We start from the raw sequence: 27591 nt of genomic DNA, 5'->3' as shown, positions 1-27591 counted from the left end.
ATTTGGGTCCTCGGACTAAGGCCGCTACTAGGGCCCTATGTGTATTTTACATATAACTCGACCAAATTTCATCCGTTTTTCGTAATTTTTGTTTCATTTGGAAGGTAATCAAAGGCCGAATAGAATGTTGTTGAAAAAAAAAAATTTGGGTCCTCGGACTAAGGCCGCTAGGCTACAATAGGCTACAATTTCAGCGTACGCTCGGAAGCTCTTAAATAACCTCAACAATATACACCCTAGGCGCTATTACCTTCTTAATTGGGCAATGGGTCGGTAACTGACCAAACTGCTTACCAACAGCAAAAAAAATTCGCAGCACAAAGTCAATCTTTCGGTCAGCCAAAAATTCACAAAAATTTATGGTTTTGTTCGTATACACCAAATTATAGTTGCCATCTCGGTCAGCCAATAGGTACGTTAAATGCATCAATGCATTCGTCTGGTCGCGTTTGAGGTTCCAATATATATTTAATTCGCTGTTTCGGTCAATTGTTGAGTTGTAATCTACAATATCCGGCAGAAAAGACATATACGGGAAACTGTGGAATTTGAGTGCATACGGTCTCTGTATGGATGAAGAATTCTAATTATCATTTCGATTCATCGAATAAGGTCAATAGTCAATACCCAGGAGTGAGTAACGTTCGCCAAGCAGAATATCACCAGAATTGTAAGAACATTTCGACCCAAACGTTGCAAATATGCTTGTTGAAAGCACTCCATCCTGTCGACGATTCTACTTGCTACTGAAAGTGGACGAATTCCTCTTATTGCAGATAACAATTTTCGTAAATTGCGATGATTGTCCGGATGGTTGTGGGACAAAGAACGATTATAGTGAAACAAAATTACTGTTAATGGATTACCGCGTTGTCAGCGACAAAAATTTTTAAATAGAGATTAGGGGTGTGCGATGGGTAAGGGACCGGCGTAGTCCACAAAAAATTGTTTTCATTCCTAGATGTCAAATATCGATTTTTAAATTTTAAAATTTTTAATGTTGTGGAGATTTTATTCAATTCATTCTATACAAAGAATTTTTAAAATTGATTTACAACTTGCGGAAAATCAAAGAAACTAAATTTTCGACTTTTCGGTTGCCCACATATTTCGACCTCTACCAAAAACTTACTTTGAGATTTTTGTTAGCTGTATTAGTCTTATTCGACTAATTGGGGTCCAATTTAACTGGAAAAAATAAGATCCGGAATAAGTTTGTCGGAAAAGTCTTCTTCGAGAGTCGTCAAAGTTCACCGCCTTTGAAAAATTGAGTGGATCTTGAACTTGAAAATTCGTAAATTCATCAGGAAAATGATTCAATTTTTGCTCAAGTAGGCTTAAATTCTTGGGAATGTTGTAGGCTATCCAGAACAGAAACGTTTTTGCAAATCATCTGAGAAATGTTTGTGTCATGAGTGTTTGTTTAGCCTAAAATTTGGGAAAAATGCCTCAGCTGAGAAAATCGAATTTTTGAAAAAGTGTAAAAAACTTCGATTTTAATTTGTTTGATCGAAAAGGGACCACAAATATTAAATTTAATTAAATGAATCAAAAATAATGTTTTCCACACGTTTAAAAAAAATAATCGATTTTCTCAGTTGAGGCATTTTCCACAATTTTAGGCCATACAAACACTAACAACACAATCGTTTCTCAGAAGATTTTCGAAAACTTTTCTGTTCTGGAAAGCCTACAACATTCCCAAGAATTTAAGCCTACTTGAGCAAAAATTGAATCATTTTCCTGATGAATTTACGAATTTTCAATTTTTCAAAGTCGACGAACTTTGACGACTCACGAAGAAGACTTTTCCAACAAACTTCTTCCGGATTTTATTTTTTCCAGTTAAATTGTTCCCCAATTAGTCGAATAAGACTAATACAGCTAACAAAAATCTCAAAGTAAGTTTTTGGTAGAGGTCGAAATATGTGGGCAACCAAAAACTCGAAAATTTAGCTTCTTTGATTTTACGCAAGTTGTAAATCAATTTAAAAACAAGGCATCAGAACAGTCGGAGCGTTTGCTGCGACTTAGCCCCGTACGACCCGTAATCCTATTTCGTTCGTAACCATAATACGTCCGTAGCCGTAATACGCCCGGAACCCTAATACGTCTACAACCCTCTAATGCGTCTGTTACCAAAATGCAAGTCAAGTTGGGCATGGTCAAATTTACTGAAAGTGTTCATTTTTAAAATTGCGCATAGCGCAATTACGAAAGCCCGTACGAAGTACCTTTCAAATAAAACCAACAATTTACGACATTATTTTAGAAACCCAACATTTTTTGCCAACTTTCCATTGGGTATTCAATTACCTCTCAAATAAAACAAAAACTAGCAAAATCGGATGAGATTTACTCGATTTATGTGCAAAAAACACTTAGGGCCGAGTAGCGGCCTTAGTCCAAGGGCCCAAATTTGAAACTTTTTTTGCCATCATTCTATTCGGCATTCAATTATCTCTCAAATGGAACAAAATCTCGCAAAATCGGATGAGATTTACTCGATTTATGTGTAAAAAAAATTAGGGCCGAGTAGCGGCCTTAGTCCAAGGGCCCAAATTTGAAACTTTTTTTTGCCATCATTCTATTCGGCATTCAATTATCTCTCAAATGGAACAAAATCTAGCAAAATCGGATGAGATTTACTCGATTTATGTGCGAAAAACACTTAGGGCCGAGTAGCGGCCTTAGTCCAAGGGCCCAAATTTGAAACTTTTTTTTGCCATCATTCTATTCGGCATTCAATTATCTCTCAAATGGAACAAAATCTAGCAAAATCGGATGAGATTTACTCGATTTATGTGCAAAAAACACTTAGGGCCGAGTAGCGGCCTTAGTCCAAGGGCCCAAATTTGAAACTTTTTTCGCCACGTTATTTTCGGTATTCAATTATCTCTCAAATGAAACAAAATCTAGCAAAATCGGATGAGATTTACTCGATTTATGTGCAAAAAACACTTAGGGCCGAGTAGCGGCCTTAGTCCAAGGGCCCAAATTTGAAACTTTTTTCGACACGTTCTTTTCGGTATTCAATTACCTTCCATAAAAACTAAATCTAGCAAAATCGGATGAGATTTACTCGATTTATGTGGAAAAAACACTTAGGGCCGAGTAACGACCTTTGAGCCCTCCCAACAAGCCCGCGTTGCATCTTACCCAAAAACAATGTTCAGCAACTTTGTTCTACTCGTCAATACCTTTCATTTGATATATCACAAGCAGCTATTGCGTGCGTATTTCGGTAGATATCGTCGAAAGACTGAAAAACACCTATAGGGCCCTAGCTCTGGAAGGGCCGACCCTACCATGCCCATTTTCGAACTTGACCTTACTTTTGTCGATACCAATCGGGGAAAAAAAGAATTTTGACCGGTAGAAGGAAACAACCAGGAATGGCATCCGAGAAGGCAGTGGCGCGAAAACATGCTAAGTATTCAAAGATAAAACAAAGTTATCATTTCGTCGCCTTCGCTGTCGAATCATTCGGACCGTGGTCAAAGGAAGCCGTTGATCTAATCAACAAAATCGGTTCGAGCTTGATCCGAATCACAGGAGAACCGAAATCGAAACGTTATTTAATCGAAAGAATTTCACTTGCGATTCAACACGGTAATGCTATGTGCGTCATAAACAGCATTCCTAAGAGCCCACCAATGGAGGAACTTTACGTTCTCTAGTGCTTTTGTAGTCTTTTTTTTTAATCAGTTTTTAGTTTTTCATTTGAATTTTTCTCTTACTGCCTTCTCTTAATTTTTGTAAACTGTTCTTTGTAGAATGAATTGAATAAAACTTCTTATACATTTTGAAAAAAGGTTGTGATTTGCTCAAGCTAGAGGGGTCACAGACGGACGGACGGACGGACGGACGGACGGACATTTTTTTTATTGCGGATTCGTCATCTATGAACACAACCAAATGCTTTGCCCTTACTGTCTGCTTCCAATTCGACGTGTTACAAACGGCATATTAATCTTATAAGCCCCCAGTACTTCGTACGGGGCTAAAAAGAGTTGCAAAAGAGTTACACGCAAAAATAAAGAGTTGCAAAAGAGTTGCATGTGAAAAAATAGTTGCAAAAAGAGTTGCAAATCCAGTGCGGGATCCATCGACAAAACCAAACCAAAGAAGTTACAAAGACTGACAGAACGTGGTCCTTAAATAATAAATTTAATGTTTTTCTCTTTATTTAAATATGCGAAAAAAAGGCTGCTCACAATGATGCAGCCCGTAAAAAAACGATCTTTTCAAAAATCAAAGGTTACAAAACATAAAAATCATCTACTCTATCCGGTCCCAAAGTCCACAAAATACACGCAGCGTTGCCTCTTTGTATCGCAATTGAAATTTTCTGCAATAAATAATCCATTGATCGCGGTTCCCCTGAAGTGGCCTTTATAATTTTTCCTAATTTCTCAATGAATTTCTTTGTTTCAGGTCCCATACAGCCTAAAGTCTCGAAAGCTAGAGGAGTAAACAAATAATTTTCTTTTAAACGCTTATAATGATTGTGTTTAAATCTTTCTGCGTTATGAAGGCGCCAATGTATCTCTTATGGTTACATCCCAAATAAGAGATTTCCCATGACTCCATGGAATCAGGGTCATTCCATCAGGTCTTTTACCATCATCTCCAGACATACCTGGCGGTTGTAACATGGTTGGAAATCCTGCTGAAGAAAATGCATGAGAAAAAACTTTGTTGACATCATCATGCGCAGCAATTTTTTTAATTTTCATTTTGCATGATAAGCCGTGTAAGCCATCCTTTTGAACCATTCCACCACAAACACACTTATGTTCCTCGCATAAACCAGAACCTAAACGAAGACCAACAGCAATTCTAGCAGAGTTGTTATCCAATAGCAAACCCAATTGGCTCGATGGAACTACTTGCAACCACTTTGAAGATTCTTTGGTTGATGATGCAAGTAGTCTTGCACGAGCAACAGGTTCGCTGGAGTCAAACATCTCATCGAATTTACTCTTAATCATCGGCAGATCCCAATTCTTTTGCTTCTTCTTCTTCTCGTCACCTTCTGGAACAAAATCTCGAGGTATTTCCTCAATTAATTCCAAAACACTAGTTTCGATCACCTGAAAACTAAACTTTCTCAATATCTCACTCGACAGTTCTAAAGTAGAATAAACAGACGACAGATAAGCTGGCATCGCAATATCCTCAACTTTCCTAACACCTATACCTCCAAAGCTTAAAGGAAGAGAAGCCTGGTCCCAAGAAAAATCAGACATCTTCACATTCGCAATGGCTTCGAGAGTTGAACGGAAAATCTCGTCAACAGCTCTCAAGCGATCACCTAACAAAAACGCCTTCGAGGAACGCAACAAATAATTAAACCTACAACTACCGAGAGACTTCCTAAAAACACACAAAGCAGGATGAACATCCATCAAAGTTAAACGATCACACATCAACTTGATAGATTCAACTTTAGTTGAAAACATCCTTTCTAAACCTAACTCAAAAACAGGCGAACTTAACATCTCCAACGAAGACTCATCAACCCGCTTAATCCCTGGTAACAATGACGAAATCTCAGAGTACATATGAGCCGCTTCACCTTCACTAGCACTCACAAAAAAAAAATTAAATTTAATATCATGGAAAAATAATTTTCATACACGCCTATCGCGCTCTCCTGTTTTTATATGGAGAAATCAGAAACTTAAAACACAGAAACAGAAAATGTGATGGTTTTCAAAATTCCGTGTGCGTAACTGGAAACACTTACCAGGCTGTTATGATGAGAGAGGAGCCAAAAGTTCAGGTGATTTTATTAACTTCGTCATTCAATACTAGCAAATACGTATCTTTCACTTTTTTGAAGAAAAAAAAAAGAAAATATTTTCTGTGAAAAGCGTTCAAAAGTAAAGACATGTCAGACAGTTTTTCGGCAATAACTCAAGAAAAGATTATTTTAAATTATTGCAATGTTGGAAAGACCTACAGGTAGAGTATACGCACTGCTTGGTGCGAGTAGATCCACGAGAGTTATGACTAAAATATAGCAGATGTTCGTAGTCCGCCTTCCACGGAATTGTGTATGTGGTGTTGTAGCTGACCTCACCCACTATAGCTCAACATATAAATGAACCCAGAACTCTTGGAAAAAAAGTTGGTGCCGCAATGCAGATTTTTTCCGTCTTTCTGGGGGCTCTACAGCTGGAACCGCATCTGGAACGGTACTACGGCAGTCATTGTTTATCGTCTACTATTCTTTTAACTTATCAATAGGAAGGAGGATTTTAGTCAAATAAAGTGTTAGCGTCTAGCATATGTTCTGTTATTTACTTTAATTTTTCTTTGCAAGATAGCAACAAAAACCGAAACTATGAATCGAAATGGATTTTTTGTGTGGAAATTCTAAACTTTTATGTAAAATTGTAGAACAAGTGTGCCAATTTCGCACATTTTTTTGCAAAAAGCTTCGCTTAGTTTCTTTTTATCATTACAAGTCTTTAAATTACTTATTTGAAGAGAATCCAACGATTTTTTTTAATCTCAACACTAAGTAAGGCTCTGAACTCGCAAAAGTTGTCATGGGATATTCAAAAGTAATCGGACATCAAAAACTAATGATGCAGATCGATTCGTCTCTTCAAGCGACACACCCTACTGGTTGTGGATTTTAAAATTGGGAAAATCGACCCACCCTAGCGTAGAAGGACTATGTTTAAAATGAGAAACACTTTTCGGTTTTCATTCTAATGATTTATTGAGCTATATATTTAATTCTGGCTACAACTACCTCCGCCCGTAGGCTGGAGACAAAGAGGACGATTTACATCAAAAACACACTAAAAGCGAGCGATTTACTGTTTCTTTTTGTTTTTCTTTACTTTTGCCGAATGCTTTTTCGGATTACCGGACGTTGATGCTGCCGGCTCGTCAGCATTTTCAGCTTTAGCTGCAGCTGCTGCGTTTTCTGCTTCATTTTTTTTAACGAACTTAGTCAATGTTTCACTTTGCCGATTTTCTTCGCTTCTGATGCGGGTATACCATCTGTTCTCCAAACAAGTGTCTGTCGTTCGTCGGGCGATGAACCAGCTGAGAACACCGACGGCACCGAATCCCTACTTCCGCTACTTTCGCGATTTTTCCGTTTTTCCAATCCATTCGCTGACAAACGGTCAGTACTCGCTGACAAACGGTCAGTACTCGCTGACAAACGGTCAGTACTACTGTTCATCAGAGCATCCGAGTCAAACTCAAAATTCAATTCGCGTAGTGGTGGAAATATCGGAATGTGAAGGTCGAATGGTTCGTTATTAAATGGCGGCTTAACGATTGGATTTTCTTTATTCCATTGACAACGACGAGGAATAGATGAAGGAAGCGATGCGATTGGTTTTTTCAATACTGCGGAGGTACCGGGTCTGTTTCTCGACTCAAACGAACTCGTTAGCTGACTAACTTCTATATCAGCCATGTCGTCGTTAGTTAGCAAATCCTGCTTATTTCGTTTAGGGCTTTCTGCTAGTGACGTTGATGCAGCCATCGGTGCAGACGTAGAGCTTCCTGCTAGTGACGTTGATGCTGCCATCGATGCAGGCGTAGAGCTTCCTGCTAGTGACGTTGATGCAGCCATCGGTGCAGGCGTAGAGCTTCCTGCTAGTGACGTTGATGCAGCCATCGGTGCAGGCTGAAGATTTGCGTTCGTACTCTCTTGCTGTTGCAATGCAATCATCTCATCCACATTCACTTCAGCATTCGTTGGATGAGCTCTGGTCAACGACTCAATAATCTCTCGATCTATTTCTTCTTCACTGGTAGCTGGTAGCTCATCGATTTTCATGTTTATCGGTTTTTCACTTTCTGTTTTTACTTCCGCTTCAAGTTAATCGTATTAACGTGTTCTTTCAGTTGATAGACGCTACTAAAGGTTTTCTTTCAGGTGATGTCAAACACAAACTTTGACAGCACGAACTCAAACACGTTTCATCCCCACGCATTTTTTCATTTGACATTTTCAGCTTTTAGTGCGGCATCAGCGTGTGTCAGTAGGTTTGGCGCAAATAACTCTTCGAACACTAAAATTTGAATTTTGTATGGGAAATGCCAGTCAAAACACGATATATCCGTTATCGTTAAAGAGAAAGAAACAGTTTTTGATGAATTTGTAGCTTTTAGTGGGTATTATTGAGTGAAATTGAGTATGCAATTCGATAGCACTTTTGTAGAATCTGTTGAAAACGAAAATGTTATACTTCGTTAATAAGGTAAGTGAGGTAGTAGCTGACCGGCTAAGCAATTTTTCAACTTTGATCATCAGTATCTCAGGATGATTTCAATGAAGCTAAGTTTTTCCTTCGTCAGAATTTAATTTGATCTGTTCCCATTCCGTAGAATATCAAAATATTGACAATTAATTAATTTTTATTGTAAAAACCTGATTTTACTGAAGCACTGTTTTTGATGCAGTAGCTGACCACAAAAAAACGAGTGTTTTTATACCTGACCAGTCTTGTTGCAGTAGTTGACCGCTACAAAATTAAGACATTTTTCACATTTTTCGCAATAATTTCGCATTATTCGACACATTTTCACTCGTATTTCACTGATATTAACCAATTTCAATGATGAAAACTCATAAAAACACAAAATATCAACGAATTTTAATCACATCATTTTGTACACAACAATGCACATGGAAGGTGAATTTGTCACATGAAGAAAAATGTACGGAATTTGGTGCGGTCAACTACACAAACATGGCATATTTTCGATGCAATGTTTTGACCACCATGTAATTAATCAAATATTAACTTTTAGACGCTATTTATGTTAATAATATTAATTGTCGAACTATTTACTACATCAAAACACCAAAACTTTGTCCATTAATAATTCTTTTGTCAATAGAAACCTTAAATTAGACCACACCGATCTTATGATTTTCTTAAGAAATGTGCAACTTTGTACTGAGATGGTGCACTGGATTCATTTTATGGTTTTATCAAACTAGGCCCCACCTTTTAGGCGGGTCGGGTCCCTTGACCGACAATTTTATGAATATATTTTAAATCAATTTAATTTTATTTTTCGCTATTAAACTTCCGAAGCATCACAAAGCATCACAAAAACCTTCGCCTGAGTCAAAATCCTTTTGAAAAGTACTTGTTGTATTCACAATTTCAATCAACCGGCGTGGGGTAATCTGGCAAACGGTGCTAAAACAACGCATTTTTCACCTACGTAAAATGTGAACTCGTTCACGATTTTTCGTTTCCAACATTTTGTAAAAGTAGTCATTAAGTCGATGACAGGGCTAAAAAGCATTTGCAGCATTAAACTCAGAGCCTAATATTTGGGAATTAATTCTCTAAATTCCCTAAATTCCCAAAACCAACAACAAATATTTCAGAGCATATTAGGGCAATAATATATTTGGCATATCGCCAAAACTGGCGGTGATGGTGATAGGGGAACAAGTGGTCTCCGATTTTAAGGAGTGATAGATCGTTAGATTCGTCTTTCAATTCAAGAGAATCGTACAGCCGTTGTTTTTGGGTTCTGTTTGTGGGTTGTTAATAATTGGTTCAGCAATCGGTGAAGGAGCTACATGCATTCAAATGAGAGAGTGTAAAAAGTTTGTCCCTTGACTCATCGAGAATGAGCGTAAACGAGACCAACATATGTTCGCCATTGATTCTTTTAATGACCGAGGGGCATGTCACTGCCGAAAATTGCTTTTAGTACATGATTTTTTTAGCGTGAAAAAATGATGTGTGTAAATTTTCATGTTATTTTCTTAAATATTTTGTTGATCTACAAGATATATTGCCACGCGACTCTCGACGAGTCCTCCAGTGCCTGTTCTTACGATTGGCAATTTTACATAACACCAACAAACAGCGAAGAGCTAGACTGGATAGGATACTCGTATAAATGTTACCACTTCCAATAAGCTTTAACAGGAATAGAGCAATCGATTATTTCTTTGTCCATTTGCATCATTTGTATTCCTCAAACACTTTTAGCTTCTACTTTGAAAACTCTTATTGATACTTTTGGGAGTTTTAAAGTTTTTTGTGTTAAGGGAAAATATCGCGGTTCAACGCTCAAAATTAAAGTGATTTCCGGCAAATTTTTATGACTTCAATCTATAGTAAGTATGGAAAAGATTAATTTTTGTAAAATTATATGTTATCAAAAATATACTTAATCTAAGTGATAACTATTCCCATTTAAATTGAATACAAATTTCATGACTGATATCCCCCCTCGCATATATAAAAATCGCATACAAAATAACTAAGTGTCACTGCGCCAATTGTTTTCCTAAACGTCAATCCCAACAAAAATCTCTTCGAGAAAAGTGTGACGCAGTCTTTGAAATACAATTTCTAAAATGAATGATATCGCTAGAGTTGACGCTTTCAGCTTCGTTACGCAAAACTTAAATTTTACACCCAATTAGTTCAAACAAGCTGGCTTAGGTTTTCTCATCATCTGCCAAATAATTTTTACAAAAAAAATTTAGACTGGAAACAACCAAAATTTTACCAAAAAAATCAACGGTATCTATAGCATATTCCCTGGACCATTCAGCTCTGTTTTTTTTTTCTTCCTTTACTCTCGATTATATTCCAGCGCTCATAATAAGGCTTCTCTGGGTCTACTCAGCCACTCTAAACTGGTCCAACACAATATTCTGCACACTGCGATATCACAAGTGTGGCTTTTTTTGAGTTGAACTATCCTATGGAAAGTTGACACAGCTGGGGTGAAAACGTGTGGAAAAAAGTAAATTTGAAAGAACTGAAGCGAAAAACAGGGAAGAAAAGGTGAGCAAAAAGTTGCGGTTTTGGCTCTCTATCTGGTGAGAGAATGTGACATTTTTACCAAAAAAAAAATGAAAAATACGGAAAAATGGCTTGACTTTAGAATAATTTGGGGTAGAACGTTGTGAGACCGTTCATCGACCTAGCCTTCGATGGTTTCTTTATTTTTAAAAGCGAAAAAAAGGCTACAATGCGCAACCAGTAAAAAACGATCTTTTCAAAAAAAACAAAGTTACAATAGGCATGGGCGATAATGAAAATGATTATCGATAATTATCAATTATCGATAATTATCGGCTTTTTTTTATCGAAAATTATCAAAAAATATCGATAATCGATAATTATTGATATTTTGATAATTATCAAGACATCGATAATAATTCGATATATCGATATTTCGGTCCGAAAATCCGATATTTATCGATGTATTCCGATATATCGGTATATTATCATGAATTTTCAGATAAATATCAAAATATCGACATTTTGATAATTATCGAATTTCGATATTTTGATAATTATCGATAATTATTAAATTATCGATAACGATATGATTAATCGATTATCGATAATTTCTTTCGATTGATATTATCGATAATTTTGAACGCCTCCCATCCCTAAGTTACAATAAATAAAAATCATCAATTCTACTACGTCCTAAAATCCCCAAAATGCAACTAGCGTTTCTCCGTTGAATTGCAATAGAAACCTTTTGTAATAAGTAATCCATTGATCGTGGTTCGCCAGAAGCTTTTCGCATTAATGAACCCAATTTCTTTATAAATGTACTTGTTTCAGGACCCATGCAACCTAGTGATTCAAAAGCAATAGGTGTAAATAAGTAATTTTCTTTTAAACGTATGTAATGATTATGCTTGAATCTTTCAGCATTATCTGCAATTGATCCAGATTTTTTAGATGATTGGCTTAGGTAAAATGGAGCTAGTGTGTCTAATGGTTACATCCCACAAAATCGGCTTACCGTGACTCCATGGAATTAGAGTCATACCGTCCGGTCTTTTACCGTCGTCTCTAGAAATGCCTGGAGGTTGTCCTAGATTCGGAAAACCTGCAGAGGAAAATGCATGAGAAAAGATTTTATTAACTTCATCATGTCCAGAAATCCATCCTCCGCTTTTAATGCAAGATAAACCGTGTAAGCCATCCTTCGTAACCCTCTTTCCACAAATACATTTATGCTCTTCACACAATTGACTGCCCAAACGAAGACCAACAGCAATTCTTGCAGAATTGTTATCTAATAGTAAGCCTAACTGTACATTGTTGTCACATATCTCAACTTTCTAACGACATATCACTTCAATGTGTATTTGCAACGCACTTCAAGCATGAGTGAAACCCGACCGTGTATCGAACAATTTTTTGCATTGCAAAGAAATTTTGAACAAATTTTCATCCAAAATTCTACTATTTGGTAGCTGGCTGTAGAAGCACTTTTGATTGAAGTATGTTGGTATTTGGAATCAATTTAATGTGTAACGGCAGGCCTACCCAAAAAATATGAACCATGATCAAAGTGGGAAGATTCACTAATCATAGTGGTAGAGTGATAATAGAGTAGTATACTACTATAGCACATTTTCTTACGAGTTTGTTACGAGTTTTCCGCCTCGTTAGGACAAGCTTACGACGTGTACCGAAAAATTCAGCTTTCATCACGAGTCACAAACGACGTTTTTTGCGCTTGAAAACTGAAATGAGACGAAACCACAACAACATTAACAAAGAAATCACTCGACGGAGCCATTTCAACAGCAAAGCATGCCGGAAAAATATATATGAAAATCCACTTTCGGCCGGAGAGAAAACTTTCTTGGCTGCAAATACCTCTATCTGAGAAGAACAGAAAAATTTAATTTCGCAGTTTGCGTGTCGAATCCATCGAATTTCAGTCTTCAAGCGCAACAAAACCTTTTGTGCCACCGAGAATTGAAATACGACTCTTTTCAGCACTCATTTTAGTGTTGTAAAGTGACCTATTTCAGCACCCGTTTGATGTGATATTACAATACTCAAAGCAGTGTTGATATGGAATTTGTTTGAGTTGTTACAGCATTCGTTTGAGAAAATGCAAAGCAATGTGATCGATCAAATTTAAAGAGTGATTGTTTACAATGAAAATTATGATTGTTTGTGCTCTTGTCTATTTCAATTCTCGGTTGGCACAAAGCATGATGTGTTACACGTATTGTAATGAAACCACACAAAAAAATCAACATTACAATACTTGTAACACAACATACTATTTAGTTTATTCGTGTTTTGACTGGTATTTCCCATACAAAATTCAAATTTTAGTGTTCGAAGAGTTATTTGCGCCAAACCTACTGACACACGCTGATGCCGCACTAAAAGCTGAAAATGTCAAATGAAAAAATGCGTGGGGATGAAACGTGTTTGAGTTCGTGCTGTCAAAGTTTGTGTTTGACATCACCTGAAAGAAAACCTTTAGTAGCGTCTAACAACTGAAAGAACACGTTTATACGATTAACTTGAAGCGGAAGTAAAAACAGAAAGTGAAAAACCGATAAACATGAAAATCGATCAGCTACCAGCTACCAGTGAAGAAGAAATAGATCGAGAGATTATTGAGTCGTTGACCAGAGCTCATCCAACGAATGCTGAAGTGAATGTGGATGAGATGATTGCATTGCAACAGCAAGAGAGTACGAACGCAAATCTTCAGCCTGCACCTATGGCTGCATCAACGTCACTAGCAGGAAGCTCTACGCCTGCACCGATGGCTGCATCAACGTCACTAGCAGAAAGCCCTAAACGAAATAAGCAGGATTTGCTAACTGACGACGACATGGCTGATATAGAAGTTAGTCAGCTAACGAGTTCGTTTGAGTCGAGAAACAGACCCGGTACCTCCGCAGTATTGAAAAAACCAATCGCATCGCTACCTTCATCTATTCCTCGTCGTTGTCAATGGAATAAAGAAAATCCAATCGTTAAGCCGCCATTTAATAACGAACCATTCGACCTTCAGATTCCGATATTTCCACCACTACGCGAATTGAATTTTGAGTTTGACTCGGATGCTCTGATGAACAGTAGTACTGACCGTTTGTCAGCGAGTGCTGACCGTTTGTCAGCGAGTACTGACCGTTTGTCAGCGAGTACTGACCGTTTGTCAGCGAGTACTGACCGTTTGTCAGCGAATGGATTGGAAAAACGGAAAAATCGCGAAAGTAGCGGAAGTAGGGATTCAGTGCCGTCGGTGTTCTCAGCTGGTTCATCGCCCGACGAACGACAGATACTTGTTTGGAGAACAGATGGTACCCGCATCAGAAGCGAAGAAATTCGGAAAAGTGGAACATTGACTAAGTTCGTTAAAAAAATTGAAGCAGAAAACGCAGCAGCTGCAGCTAAAGCAGAAAATGCTGACGAGCCGGCAGCATCAACGTCCGGCAATCCGAAAAAGCATTCGGCAAAAGAAAAGAAAAAATAAAGTAAATAACACAACAATATGCTAGACGCTAACACTTTATTTGACTAAAATCCTCCTTCCTATTGATAAGTTAAAAGAATAGTAGACGATAAACAATGACTGCCGTAGTACCGTTCCAGATGCGGTTGCAGCTGTAGAGCCCCCAGAAAGACGGAAAAAATCTGCATTGTGGCACCAACTTTTTTTCCAAGAGTTCTGGGTTCATTTATATGTTGAGCTATAGTGGGTGAGGTCAGCTACAACACCACATACACAATTCCGTGGAAGGCGGACTACGAACATCTGCTATATTTTAGTCATAACTCTCGTGGATCTACTCGCACCAAGCAGTGCGTGTACTCTACCTGTAGGTCTTTCCAACATTGCAATAATTTAAAATAATCTTTTCTTGAGTTATTGCCGAAAAACTGTCTGACATGTCTTTACTTTTGAACGCTTTTCACAGAAAATATTTTCTTTTTTTTTTCAAAAAAGTGAAAGATACGCATTTGCTAGTATTGAATGACGAAGTTAATAAAATCACCTGAACTTTTGGCGGTTTGACTCCTAACTACAACAAATTCCAATGACTCACTTTTATTTTCGACTGCTAACAAGTCATCGTACGCCTGGCTTATACGCAGGGACTATTTTTGAGAAATCGGATTTCTCAAAACTCCTAAATTTCTTAAAAATGTCTCAAATTTTTTAAGGCTATAAAACATGTTTCAACATTGTAATTTTATGTCTGTCTGCATAAAAGTAACCAAAGAACTTGTACAGTCGAAAAAGATACATTTTTTTTATTTATTTATTTTCAATCAGAAAATATTATAATGAAAAAACTTCATTTAATTTTTCTTTTTCTGACATTGTATTCAAAATACTTGTTGCATTCCCTCAGGTGCATGTCGCTGGCATCCCCACCATTTAGGGCTTTGTCGAGTTAGGGCTCATATTAAAGGGCTCGTTTAGGGCTGACGAATGGAACCGGTCCCGAGTTTAGGGCTGCTCAAATACCAAAGCTATTCAATTTTTTCTCGAAAAAACATGTCATATTGGCAGTTTTCGATGTTATTCATAGTGTTACTAGTTGAAAGTATATATTAACGTTTGGGGCTAGTTTAGGGCTGACAATTGAAGCCAATCCTGAGTTTAGGGCTGCTATCCCGCCAAAGATAGTCAGATTTTTCTAAACACAAACATGTCATATTAGCTCTTTCAACGATATTCAAAAAGCGTCTGACTAAAATTATAGTCTATCGTTTAGGGCTGATGATTGAAACCGGTCCAGAGTTTGGAGCCGCTCAGTGACCAAAGTTATCCGATGATTAAGAAAAAAAGCATGTCATTTTGGGCGTTTTGTTGATATACAATTTGTTTCTTATTGAAAGCGTAGCTTAACGTTTAGGGCTCATTTAGGGCTGACAATTGAATCCGACCTCAAGTCTAGGGATCTTGAATGAGCAAATTTATTCGAGTTATCACCCATCAACTGTTCCATTGGAAATTTTCAAGACATCTGATGATCAGATTTCAAGTCTATAACGTGAATCCATCGTTGTCCCTGAGTTATTTTTCAACATTATTTCAAGAGCCACCACGGTATTAATTTTATTTGAACAGTTTCTCCCCTCGAAAAATATGACCACAGGCAGTGCCATTCTCTAGTTCTAAGTGCACTTTAGCATTGTTAGAACAATCATACTCAATAAGAGATTAAATAACTTTATCTGATTTTTAGCGATAAACAAGCCTCTACCACTATCGTTTAATGCAACATTTTTATGGAGAACTAGCCCCAAACGTTAATATATACTTTCAACTAGTAACACTATGAATAACATCGAAAACTGCCAATATGTTTTTTCGAGAAAAAATTGAATAGCTTTGGTATTTGAGCAGCCCTAAACTCGGGACCGGTTTCAATCGTCAGCCCTAAACTAGCCCCAAATCATAGATTAAGTAGAAAGTCAAAAACCTATTCAATTTATGACAAAACACTTAAGTGACATAATTCAAAACGATATAACTCACATAAATCGACAGCCCTAAACTCGGGACCGGTTCCATTCGTCAGCCCTAAACGAGCCCTAACTCGACAAAGCCCTAAATGGTGGGGATGCCAGCGACATGCACCTGAGGGAATGCAACAAGTATTTTGAATACAATGTCAGAAAAAGAAAAATTAAATGAAGTTTTTTCATTATAATATTTTCTGATTGAAAATAAATAAATAAAAAAAATATATCTTTTTCGACTGTACAAGTTCATTGGTTACTTTTATGCAGACAGACATAAAATTACAATGTTGAAACATGTTTTATAGCCTTAAAAAATTTGAGACATTTTTAAGAAATTTAAGAGTTTTGAGAAATCCGATTTCTCAAAAATAGTCCCTGCGTATAAGCCAGGCGTACGTTGACTTGTTAGCAGTCGAAAATAAAAGTGAGTCATTGGAATTTGTTGTAGTTAGGAGTCAAACCGCCAAAAGTTCAGGTGATTTTATTAACTTCGTCATTCAATACTAGCAAATACGTATCTTTCACTTTTTTGAAAAAAGAAAAGAAAATATTTTCTGTGAAAAGCAGGGGCTATTTAGTTGAATTAATTCGCTTAAATTCTCCAAATTCGCCAAATTCGTAAAAATTCTCCAAATTCACCGAAATTCGCCGAATTCATCAAAATTCACAAAAATTTGCCAAATTCACCGAAATTCGCCAAAATTCTCCAAAAATTTACCCGACTTCCTAGCTTACCAAGGAGTACTTTTATATTCAATTCGACTGTATATTTGTCCTCACAAAGAAACTCAAGAAAAAACTAAAGTGGGATATTGTTCTGATCTTTAATTTTAAGAAAATATTATTCACACACACTAATTTCCATTAATGGAACGACTTCTATTCAGTTAAAATACTTGAAAAGTAGAACAGCTCTACTCGAATATTTTCAGAATAAAATCGAAAAAACTTAGACAGGATTGTCTACCGAGTCGCTCATTTCACCATCAATCGAACTTCTGATACGTTGATCGTTGTCATCCGTTCTATCGTTATCGTTCGGGCTTTAGGTTCAAATGTCTAAAGCTTTAGCGCGACCAAAATAACAACCAAAATTTAGGAAGTCACAGTAACGAAGGAGAAAATGGATATTGAACTAAACAATAATAGTTGGCAGTGTCGAAACTCTGCAATATGTCAATTTCTAAATTTCTAAATTTTGGGATGACAGATGATTCCTCGGGCACATGCTAACTCTCATCTGATTTTTTGATGGATCTAGGTTATTTTCGACATGAGTGACGTGTTCCTAGGTTAGATCCTAAATTTTGGGATGAGAGATGATACCTCAAGCACTTCCTAACTTCCATCGCATTTTTTAATGGTTTTGGGTTATCTTAGACATGAGTGAGGTGTTCCAAGATTTGTTTCTAGATTTTGGGACTTAGACTAATTTCTCTAGAATTTTTTAATTTCATAAGGTCTTTTGCGAGGGGTAACCGACTCGGGTAATTGACTACACACCCTCAAAGGAATTGCCGGAGTATCCGGTAAATAATTGGAATTGACCGGAATTGATCGGAATTGATGGAAATATGTGGAATTGTATGGAATTGAAAGTAAATGAGAGTAAATGCTGATAAGTGTGATTATCGGAAAGAAGGACCAGCGAATGCAAAACCACATTATTTCCTTTTTGTTTTAATTTTAAAAGCTCCCGCACAATAAATAACAGTGTACAGTGTTGATCAGTTCCATTTTAGAACAGGTCCAACGTCCTTTTATGTTCAAAATATGCACACTGAAGGATTCTTCTTCAGAGGATTCTTGTGAGTCAGATACAGAAGAGTTTGAGGTGTAACAAACAAGTGAATATTCATCGGGGGAATGTTAGGCTGGGGCATTGCCGATGCGAAATGCTCTAATTTCAAACCAAATTTACAAAAAAAGGCATCACCGACATCAACCTTTCCAAAAGCCTAAAATCTTACAATTTCGATCACTTGAACGAAACAAAAAATTGAGTGGTTTGGCTTTTGCTGACGTGTGCTGAACAAATCCATTTCCTGTCGACGTACGAACAACGTTTTGTGCATCGGACAACTGAAATAGACAAAACACAGCAATTTACTTGAAAACAGACACACTGTTTGTTCATTTCCTGTCGAGGTACGAAAAATACTATTCCTACAGTTCGGGAAAAACTGACATTTCCTAATGAAAAATCATGGCAAAATATGTCATATTTCAGTCGTCGGATGCACAAAAGTTTTTCGCCATTTCCTGTCTTTGTACGAAAAATACTATTTATCTAAAATAAACAATGATGTGCGATGTGAAATCATTTTAAACAAAACTGCAGTCAATTGGACGGTTTGATCTAAATTGAAATTGAAAAATCCCTTCTAAAAGTATGAGTAAAAATTAAAGCTTCTAACAAAATGAGTCACAGATGTAGGGCGATAATGAAAATGATTATCGATAATTATCAATTATCGATAATCGATAATTATCGACTTTTTTTATCGAAAATTATCAAAAAAATATCGATAATCGATTATTATTGATATTTTGATAATTATCAAGATATCGATAATTCGATATATCGATATCTTGGTCCGAAAATCCGATATTTATCGATATATTCCGATATATCGGTATATTATCATGAATTTTCAGATAAATATCAAAATATCGATATTTTGATAATTATCGAATTTCGATATTTTGATAATTATCGATAATTATTAAATTATCGATAACGATATGATTAATCAATTATCGATAATTTCTTTCGATTGATATTATCGATAATTTTGAACGCCTCCCATCTCTAAGGACAACATAGTTGTTCCAAATTTTATCTTGATATAGTTTGACGATTCTTTTTCCAAAATGCTCAAGGGTTTAACTTTGACTTTAAATTTATATCTACAGCCTGGGACAGTCAAAAAAGTGCATTTTTATTCTATACGTGTTTCATCGATTTCAGCTGTTTTGCCATTGTAATTTGTATTGTTAAAACAGCTGAAATCGATAAACACGAAAATCATAAAAATGCACTTTTTTGACTGTCCTTGGCTGTATTTGAAAATATCGAGCAATTATTTCGAAAATTCAAATTCGTGGAATTGAAGGAATTGATTGGAATTATAGGAATTGAAGGGCGAATCCGGCAAGTAGTGGTGTTAATCCGTTAATTAAAGAAATAAAAGGAATTAAGAGCAATTAAAATGAATTGACAGGAAGTACCTTTAGAAATTGAAAGGGTATTGAAAGGGAATTGAGGGAATTGAAAGGAATTGAACGGAATTGAAAGGAATTGAAAGGAAATAGAGCGAATCCGGCAATTAGACGAGTTGGTCCGGTAATTGAGGTAATTAAACGGAATTGAAAGGAATTAGAAATTGATTTGCCACCATTTTGGCCAGTCGGTTACCCCTCGGTCTTTTGATGTTGTCGAAATGACATACTTACAAAAGTAGTGATATCAGTCAAAAAACCCTTAAAGGGTGAATGTGACGCTAGTTCTTTATCTTACTTACAAAATAACTGATATCGCTGAGGGTGACGCATTGTGCGCCGTACGCAAAAGTTTTATCAACCAAAAATTGACCCAAAAAATTTGTAAAAGAAAATTTTACAAAAAGAAATTTGCGTCACAAGTGGCAGATGTTGAGAAACCTATTGTTAGGAAAATGGTTAAAATTGTATTGAAGGAATTTACGGAAAAAACCGAATCACTTGTGACGCAAATTTCTTTTTGTAAAATTTTCTTTCACAAATTTTTTGGTCAATTTTTTGTTGATAAAACTTTTGCGTACGGCGCACAATGCGTCACCCTCAGCGATATCAGCTATTTTGTAAGTAAGATAAAGGACTTGCGTCACATTCACCCTTTAAGGGTTTTCTGACTGATTACGACTTTATCATCTTAGGAGTCAATTCGCCAATTTCTAAGACAATTGGAAAACTAGCTCGCTCTGATATTATTGAGTTATAGCTCACTCGATTCGTCGATCGATTCTAGCTAACACGAATATTCCATTTAAAAAAAAAATAAATTTCACTTTGGGTTTTGGGTGTAATGTGTCTGTCATGTGATGTCAGGGGGTGGTCAAAACACATTTTTAGCAATAACCTGAGGAATGAGCAACCCGAAAAATAAAGCTGAGAATTCTGAATTTGATTGATATAGGCCTTTTTTTGTCTCAGTAGAGTACGTTTCTGTACTTAAAAGTACTTTTTCGCAACAAGTGACGAAAAGTAGGACTTTCCGTTGCCTTTATTGCGAAAAACGTTGTATACAACTCGATGATAAATGCTCTAGACATCTAGTGCCTAAAAAAGGATTTATCACTCGGTTGTATAAATAACTATTTCCTAACTAGTGTCGTCGTCGTCGCTCATTTTCCGCGTCGTTTAGGAAAAACGTTATTCCTAACTTATGCTAAAAGGCATTTTTAGCGAATTTTACTCCAGCACTCGGCTCCGGCTCGAGCTGGAAACGTCTCATTCACTAAAAAAGCATTTTAGCATGCTTTAGGAAAATAACTAAATCGATTGTGAGGTCTTTGAGATTTTCGTGAGGCTTTATCCGACATCATTTTGAGATATCCTTGATGTTGGTGAGGTTTTATTGGACTGTTTTTTTGAGATTTTGGAGATGCTCGTGAGGTTTTTATGAGACATTTTTTGAGAAGAGAATTGAAAATAATCGTAAACCTAAGATAGATATTTATATTTTTTTCTGAAGATATTTTGGATAAGATTATAAAAAAATATAATCCAACAATGGAATGAATCAAACGCTTGGTTAAATGTTATTCCATCCAAACACATCGGTACGTTCCTCGATAATAATTCCGTCAGAGTATGTATGGCACTTAGAATCGGAGCTAATATTTGCCGTCCTCACATTTGTTCGTGCGGATCTTCAGTGAATGAACTCGGAATTCATGGTTTGAGCTGTCAAAAGAGCGTCGGCAAGTTGTCAAGACACTCGGAGTTGAATAGGATCTTATGTCAAGCGCTATCTCCAGCACATGAACCACCGGGCTTGTCTCGGGATGACGGCAAGAGGCCCGACGGATTGACTTTGGTTCCTTGGTTGAACGGGCGCTATCTCGTTTGGGACGCCACCTGCTGGGACACTTTGGCTCCCAGCCATCGCGACATCTCGTCTAGACAAGCCAGACGCACCGCCGAGCTCGCTGCCAGAACAAAACACAGCAAGTACACCGAACTAAAAGCCAACAATTACATCTTGAACGCCTTTGCCGTCGAAACTTTCGGACCTTGGTCGTCCGAAGCAATAGACTTGATAAACAAAATCGGTCCCATGCTCAACGAAGTGAACGGCGATCCACGTTCTCACAGTTATTTAGTGCAGCGCATCTCCCTCGCCATTCAGAGAGCCAATGTTTCTTGCGTTTTGGGCACGATTCCCCAATCTGCGAGCCTTAATCAGATTTTCTATTTATAAATTTTGTAAACACAACCTGTATGTACATGAATGACCTCAAATAAAAAGATTTTAAAATCCAACAATTTTTTAATTACAAAGAAAATTCGTCAAAATTCGTCAAAATTCGCCGAAATTCACCAAATTCGCCAATTTGCCAAAATTCTCCAAATTAGTAAAAATTCGCCAAAAATTCAACTAAATAGCCCCTGGTGAAAAGCGTTCAAAAGTAAAGACATGTCAGACAGTTTTTCGGCAATAACTCAAGAAAAGATTATTTTAAATTATTGCAATGTTGGAAAGACCTACAGGTAGAGTATACGCACTGCTTGGTGTGCACGAGAGTTATGACTAAAATATAGCAGATGTTCGTAGTCCGCCTTCCACGGAATTGTGTATGTGGTGTTGTAGCTGACCTCACCCACTATAGCTCAACATATAAATGAACCCAGAACTCTTGGAAAAAAAGTTGGTGCCGCAATGCAGATTTTTTCCGTCTTTCTGGGGGCTCTACAGGTGGAACCGCATCTGGAACGGTACTACGGCAGTCATTGTTTATCTATCGTCTACTATTCTTTTAACTTATCAATAGGAAGGAGGATTTTAGTCAAATAAAGTGTTAGCGTCTAGCATATGTTCTGTTATTTATTTTATTTTTTCTTTGCAAGATAGCAACAAAAACCGAAACTATGAATCGAAATGGATTTTTTGTGTGGAAATTCTAAACTTTTATGTAAAATTGTAGAACAAGTGTGCCAATTTCGCACATTTTTTTGCAAAAAGCTTCGCTTAGTTTCTTTTTATCATTACAAGTCTTTAAATTACTTATTTGAAGAGAATCCAACGATTTTTTTTTAATCTCAACACTAAGTAAGGCTCTGAACTCGCAAAAGTTGTCATGGGATATTCAAAAGTAATCGGACATCAAAAACTAATGATGCAGATCGATTCGTCTCTTCAAGCGACACACCCTACTGGTTGTGGATTTTAAAATTGGGAAAATCGACCCACCCTAGCGTAGAAGGACTATGTTTAAAATGAGAAACACTTTTCGGTTTTCATTCTAATGATTTATTGAGCTATATATTTAATTCTGGCTTTAATTCTTTACTTTTGCCGAATGCTTTTTCGGATTGCCGGACGTTGATGCTGCCGGCTCGTCAGCATTTTCTGCTTTAGCTGCAGCTGCTGCGTTTTCTGCTTCATTTTTTTTAACGAACTTAGTCAATGTTTCATTTTGCCGAATTTCTTCGCTTCTGATGCGGGTACCATCTGTTCTCCAAACAAGTATCTGTCGTTCGTCGGGCGATGAACCAGCTGAGAATACCGACGGCGCTGAATCCCTACTTCCGCTACTTTCGCGATTTTTCCGTTTTTCCAATCCATTCGCTGACAAACGGTCAGTACTCGCTGACAAACGGTCAGTACTCGCTGACAAACGGTCAGTACTACTGTTCATCAGAGCATCCGAGTCAAACTCAAAATTCAATTCGCGTAGTGGTGGAAATATCGGAATCTGAAGGTCGAATGGTTCGTTATTAAATGGCGGCTTAACGATTGGATTTTCTTTATTCCATTGACAACGACGAGGAATAGATGAAGGTAGCGATGCGATTGGTTTTTTCAATACTGCGGAGGTACCGGGTCTGTTTCTCGACTCAAACGAACTCGTTAGCTGACTAACTTCTATATCAGCCATGTCGTCGTCAGTTAGCAAATCCTGCTTATTTCGTTTAGGGCTTTCTGCTAGTGACGTTGATGCAGCCATCGGTGCAGGCGTAGAGCTTCCTGCTAGTGACGTTGATGCAGCCATCGGTGCAGGCTGAAGATTTGCGTTCGTACTCTCTTGCTGTTGCAATGCAATCATCTCATCCACATTCACTTCAGCATTCGTTGGATGAGCTCTGGTCAACGACTCAATAATCTCTCGATCTATTTCTTCTTCACTGGTAGCTGGTAGCTGATCGATTTTCATGTTAATCGGTTTTTCACTTTCTGTTTTTACTTCCGCTTCAAGTTAATCGTATTAACGTGTTCTTTCAGTTCTTAGACGCTACTATAGGTTTTCTTTCAGGTGATGTCAAACACAAACTTTGACAGCACGAACTCAAACACGTTTCATCCCACGCATTTTTTCATTTGACATTTTCAGCTTTTAGTGCGGCATCAGCGTGTGTCAGTAGGTTTGGCGCAAATAACTCTTCGAACACTAAAATTTGAATTTTGTATGGGAAATACCAGTCAAAACACGAATAAACTAAATAGTATGTTGTGTTACAAGTATTGTAATGTTGATTTTTTTGTGTGGTTTCATTACAATACGTGTAACACATCATGCTTTGTGCCAACCGAGAATTGAAATAGACAAGAGCACAAACAATCATAATTTTCATTGTAAACAATCACTCTTTAAATTTGATCGATCACATTGCTTTGCATTTTCTCAAACGAATGCTGTAACAACTCAAACAAATTCCATATCAACACTGCTTTGAGTATTGTAATATCACATCAAACGGGTGCTGAAATAGGTCACTTTACAACACTAAAATGAGTGCTGAAAAGAGTCGTATTTCAATTCTCGGTGGCACAAAAGGTTTTGTTGCGCTTGAAGACTGAAATTCGACGGATTCGACACGCAAACTGCGATTGAAAAATTCAATTTTTCTGTTCTTCTCAGATAGAGGTATTTGCAGCCAAGAAAGTTTTCTCTCCAGCCGAAAATGGATTTTCATATATATTTTTCCGGCCGTGATCAAGTGGGCATGCTTTGCTGTTGAAATGGCTCCGTCGAGTGATTTCTTTGTTAATGTTGTTGTGGTTTCGTCTCATTTTAGTTTTCAACCGCAAAAAACGTCGTTTGTGACTCGTGATGAAAGCTGAATTTTTCGGTACACGTCGTAAGCTTGTCCTAACGAGGCGGAAAACTCGTAACAAAATGTGCTATAGTAGTATACTACTCTATTATCACTCTACCACTATGATTAGTAAATCTTCCCACTTTGATCATGGTTCATATTTTTTGGGTAGGCCTGCCGTTACACATTAAATTGATTCCAAATACCAACACACTTCAATCAAAAGTGCTTCTAAAGCCAGCTACCAAATAGTAGAATTTTGGATGAAAATTTGTTCAAAATTTCTTTGCAATGCAAAAAATTGTTCGATACACGGTCGGGTTTCACTCATGCTTGAAGTGCGTTACAAATACACATTGAAGTGATATGTCGTTAGAAAGTTGAGATATGTGACAACAATGTACAGTTAATATGGGGTCGAAAGAGTTGACCATCGAAGGCTAGGTCGATGAACGGTTTCACAACGTTCTACACCAAATTATTCTAAAGTCAAGCCATTTTTCCGTATTTTGCAGTTTTTTTTTTTGGTAAAAACGTCACATTCTCTCACCAGATAGAGAGCCAAAACCGCAACTTTTTGCTCACCTTTTCTTCCCTGTTTTTCGCTTCAGTTCTTTCAAATTTACTTTTTTCCACACTTTTTCACCCCAGCTGTGTCAACTTTCCATAGGATAGTTCAACTCAAAAAAAGCCACACTTGTGATATCGCAGTATATTGTGTTGGACCAGTTTAGAGTGGCTGAGTAGACCCAGAGAAGCCTTATTATGAGCGCTGGAATATAATCGAGAGTAAAGGAAAAAAAACCAGAGAGCTGAATGGTCCAGGGAATATGCTATAGATACCGTTGATTTTTCGAGTTTTTTCCTGATGAATTCAAAGATCCACATAATTTATTGCCGATCCAATCGAAGCTACTACATCGCTGACATCGTTATGTCTCTCAAAATATTTTTTTCTTTGCCAGGAAATTAAACATTTTTTGTCTCTAAATTATAAAGAACAACAAGGCATCAGAACAGTCGGAGCGTTTGCTACGACTGAGCCCCGTACGACCCGTAAACCTATTTAGCCCGAAGGCATTATACGTCCATAGCCCTAATAAGCCCGTAACCCTTATTCGTCCGATATCAAAATGCTTCCGTAACCTTATTGCGTACTTGACATCATTGTCTATTTTTGTAAATTGTAAACTGTAAGCGTTCATCTTTAAAATTGCGCTTAGCGCAATTACAAAAGCCCGTACGAAGTACTTCTCAAGTATAAAACAAAAGTTTACGATGTAATCTTAGGAATCCGAATTTACAACTTTTTTTATCCCAATTTTCTTTCGGTATTGAATTATCTGTCAAACGAAACAAAAAGTAGCAAAATCTGATGAAATATACTCGATTTATGTGCAAAAAACACTTAGGGCCGAGCAGCGGCCTTAGTTCAAGGGCCCAAATTTGAAACTTTTTTCGCCACGTTCTTTTCTGTATTCAATTACCTTGCATAGAAAACTACATCTAGCAAAATCGGATGAGATTTACTCGATTTATGTGCAAAAAACACTTAGGGCCAAGTAGTGGCCTTAGTCCAAGGGACCCAATTTGAAACTTTTTTCGCCACGTTCTTTTCGGTATTCAATTATCTCTCAAACGAAACGAAACAAAAACTAACAAAATCGGATGAGATTTACTCGATTTATGTGCAAAAAACACTTAGGGCCGAGTAGCGGCCTTAGTCCAAGGGCCCAAATTTGAAACTTTTTTTGCCATCATTCTATTCGGCATTCAATTATCTCTCAAATGAAACAAAAACTAGCAAAATCGGATGAGATTTATTCGATTTATGTGCAAAAACTACTTAGGGCCGAGTAGCGGCCTTAGTCCAAGGGCCCAAATTTGAAACTTTTTTTTGCCATCATTCTATTCGGCATTCAATTATCTCTCAAATGGAACAAAATCTAGCAAAATCGGATGAGATTTACTCGATTTATGTGCAAAAAACACTTAGGGCCGAGTAGCGGCCTTAGTCCAAGGGCCCAAATTTGAAACTTTTTTCGCCACGTTATTTTCGGTATTCAATTATCTCTCAAATGAAACAAAATCTAGCAAAATCGGATGAGATTTACTCGATTTATGTGCAAAAAACACTTAGGGCCGAGTAGCGGCCTTAGTCCAAGGGCCCAAATTTGAAACTTTTTTCGACACGTTCTTTTCGGTATTCAATTACCTTCCATAAAAACTAAATCTAGCAAAATCGGATGAGATTTACTCGATTTATGTGCAAAAAACACTTAGGGCCGAGTAACGACCTTTGAGCCATCCCAACAAGCCTACATTGCATCTTACCCAAAAACAATGTTCAGCAACTTTGTTCTACTCGTCAATACCTTTCATTTGATATATCACAAGCAGGTATTGCGTGCGTATTTCGGTAGATATCGGCGAAAGACTAAAAAACACCTATAGGGCCCTAGCTCTGGAAGGGCCGGCCCTACCATGCCCATTTTCGAACTTGACCTTACTTTTGTCCATATCAATCGGGGAAAAAAAGAATTTTGAAAAAAGGTTGTGATTTACTCTAGCTAGAGGGGTCACGGACGGACGGACGGACGGACGGACGGACGGACATTTTTTTTATTGCGGATTTGTCATCTATGAACATAACCAAATGCTTTGCCCTTACTGGCTGCTTCCAATTCGACATGTTACAAACGGCATATTAATCTTATAAGCCCCCAGTACTTCGTACGGGGCTAAAAATGTTTAAATCGATATTTGACATCTAGGAATGAAAACAATTTTTTGTGGACTACGCCAGTCTCGGTCCCTTACCCATCGCACACCCCTAATGGAGATATCGTTTCGGTCGGTCGATATTCATCATTCCAAGCACTCTAATTGCCCTAACTAGTTCCAATTTTCAATGACATTTTTACGAAGAGCAAGCGTATTGTGTCTAGACATTAAATCTCTTCACCTCATTACATTTATAATTGGTTTCAGCACATTGTTCGCTTAA

The 27591-nt window shown here is 37.2% G+C and overlaps 1 long non-coding RNA gene across 1 annotated transcript; it reads left to right on the top strand.

Annotated features, from left to right (window-relative positions):
- The first annotated feature begins 4222 nt into the window (after positions 1–4222).
- LOC119076185 lies at positions 4223–11848 on the top strand. The gene is made up of 3 exons (XR_005087555.1): positions 4223–4260; positions 11428–11646; positions 11737–11848. It is a non-coding gene; the product is annotated as an uncharacterized LOC119076185 (long non-coding RNA).
- Positions 11849–27591: the final 15743 nt, after the last annotated feature.

This window comes from Bradysia coprophila, unplaced genomic scaffold, assembly GCF_014529535.1.
Source record: "Bradysia coprophila strain Holo2 unplaced genomic scaffold, BU_Bcop_v1 contig_232, whole genome shotgun sequence".
NCBI classification, from domain to species: Eukaryota; Metazoa; Arthropoda; class Insecta; order Diptera; family Sciaridae; genus Bradysia; species Bradysia coprophila.
This window is presented reverse-complemented; position numbering and strand designations above follow the sequence as displayed.